The sequence below is a fragment of the Microtus ochrogaster genome, chromosome 2 (assembly GCF_000317375.1).
Source record: "Microtus ochrogaster isolate Prairie Vole_2 chromosome 2, MicOch1.0, whole genome shotgun sequence".
NCBI lineage: Eukaryota > Metazoa > Chordata > Mammalia > Rodentia > Cricetidae > Microtus > Microtus ochrogaster.
The window spans coordinates 43,064,279-43,066,803 of NC_022010.1; the positions used below are offsets into that span (position 1 = coordinate 43,064,279).

At 49.7% G+C, this 2,525-nt stretch overlaps 1 pseudogene; it reads right to left on the minus strand.

Moving 5' to 3' along the window:
* Positions 1-56: 56 nt before the first annotated feature.
* LOC101979152 lies at positions 57-1,310 on the minus strand (annotated as a pseudogene).
* Positions 1,311-2,525: the final 1,215 nt, after the last annotated feature.

Sequence of the window (2,525 nt, forward strand, 5' to 3'; positions counted from 1 at the left end):
CAGTCCATGAGTGTGCGGAATGGCTGTGCTTTCCCAAAGACTTCTGCTATTCCATTTCATGAACTAGGCTCAGAGTTATCAGGAGCCAGAGCAGCAGCGGCTGCGGCAGTGGCTCCCCGAGGTAGAACCTCAATCACCCAAGGTTTGTCAATGATACGGGGCTGTCCGGTTTCCCTTCTCCATAATGCCAACAACCCATGCTTGGTGACCCTCTCCATACTTGGAAGATTTGATTCTGAACAAAAGCGGGCCGCCTGTTCTCTTGGCAGACAAATCAGGAATCCCCCAGAGGTTTCAGCTGATGTTCATGGGAGGAGGCCAAAGCGCCCACTGGCTTTGCTGGTGGCAGCCATCTTGGCAATGATTGGCAGATTATGAATGATGAAGAACACTTGATTTTTTTTGTTGTTGTTTTTTGAGGTGCTGAGAGTGTCCTAGATGTCCAAAGCCTGTGATGTCCATGGCTGCCTGGGCATTAGATGGGTGCATCAAGCCAGCAGCAGTTCTGTTTAGTAGCCATATTGAACATAACTTCCTGATAAGCTGGCTCTACTTCTTCTCCGGAAACCACCATCTTGATTTATTCCATTTCTCAGGATTACCCAGCCATGGGCAGGCACTGGCCGCAACCTGGGATCCTCAGGGTTTGGTTAACACCAGCACATCTCCTACCACGGCACTAACAGGCATTATGAATTCATTTTGCTGACGATACACCGCAGTGGCAACCCCACCGGGGATAATCCAAGGGCTGTCCACTGTCTGCCTGTCACTGTGGTTTCTCCCTCCTCTGCAGCATCAGGAAAACCTTTGATCAGGAGTGTGTTACCTTCTCTCCTTCCTTTTCTTTCATGCTCTGGCTGACACTCAGTGATGCCCATGGCGTAGAGGTCACTGAGCACACTGGCACAGGTTATGTGCCATCGTGTAGGGATCTTCCACCAAGAGGTAAAAGAAGTCGGCCATGTGCACCAGCTACAGGCCACAGTGCCTCAGGGGGAAGAGGCAAGTGACCATCCCAATGCTCAGCAAGGGGAGGGCTGAGCTGGGTTCCGGCCTGGCACCCAGGTCCCCTTCCTGTTCTTGACTCCCCCGACCAAACCCGAGGCAAGTGAGGGCTGCAGCATAGGCTGCAGTTTGAGCAGGGTTTCCTGGGGGACCTTGCAGCCTAACCCCTTCATGACGGAGAAGCTTGTCAGCAGTCCTGGGACTCAAACTCCCGCTTATGGGAATTCCTTCAGTAGGCAGGAACTCTCTGCCGCCACCAGCGTCGCCTTGGCCTCTCCACTGGCACCTGCCACCTCTGCCATCAGATAGCCCAAGGGGTTGGCTGGGCAGATCACAAAGCTCTGGTACCTGGGGGTAGGCAAAGGTTACCCGAGGAGATGGTATGCCACATGGCACGTGTGGAACCGGAGGACGCAAGCCACGCTGCCCCCTGACAACCTTCTAAGCTATGAGACAAGTAGAGAGTCACACTATAAAGAGACAAACATACTAGCAATGTAGTTCAGATGGAGTGCTTGCCTGGGTTCAATTCCCAGTACCCCCCAACACACACACGCACACACACCCCAACACACACACTGCTACATTAGTGATTATTGATACAATAAAGGTTTGTTGATAACTGAAGGTTAGCCTGACAGCTCCTTGGACACTGTGGTCAGTGGTCAGTGACAATAACATTCTCTCATTCTCTACCATGTGTCTCACCCCTTCATTCCGGAACAATGGCAAGTGGCTTGTAGTAACATAGGAAATGCCCCTGGATGAATGCATATGGTTGGCTTCTGCTTACAATATATTCTCAAGCCTGGTATGGCAGTGCATGCCTGGAGCCCTTGAGAAACCTAGGCAGGAAGATCATGTGTTTAAGTTCAACCCAGGCTTCAGATTGAATAAGACAACAACAATAAATTATTCTCAGCTGTCCTATGACTATGTCTATAAGTTGGTATTTCCGTGTATTATGTCTATTAATAGAATGTGTTGTAGGCCTCATAGCAAGGTTCAGGATCCAGACCTTCCTGCCCCTGTATGCAACTTCCCATTGCTTGTGTGAATAAAGGGATGTGGCAATCCAAAGGTAATAAAGTATGATAGGTATCAATTGACTCATAGAGACTAACGCTAGATATGACTTATCACTAGGCCCCCACTCCCTTTACCTGTAAAGGAAACTGAAAGTCAGAGGAAAGGTGGTACCCCAAGGTTAGATAGTTGTGAGGGATTTTAACAAGACCGAGGGTCTAAATATCCTGCTTATTACACTTTCCAGGGCATGTATCACTTCTGAAAATACACACTAGAAGAACACGAGAGATGCAGAATTCAGGAGGAAGGCTGACCAGCCAGCTCAGCATGGCTGACAGTTGAGGCTGAACTCCATAAGGGAGACAAAAGTCCCTCCTCATTCTTGAGAAAGCCCGACTGGAGGAGACTAGGCAAATGTCTGTGTGAACTAGAAATGATGTGCTGTGCTGTGCTGTGCTGTGGTGTGTTGTGCTGTGCTGTGCTTTGCT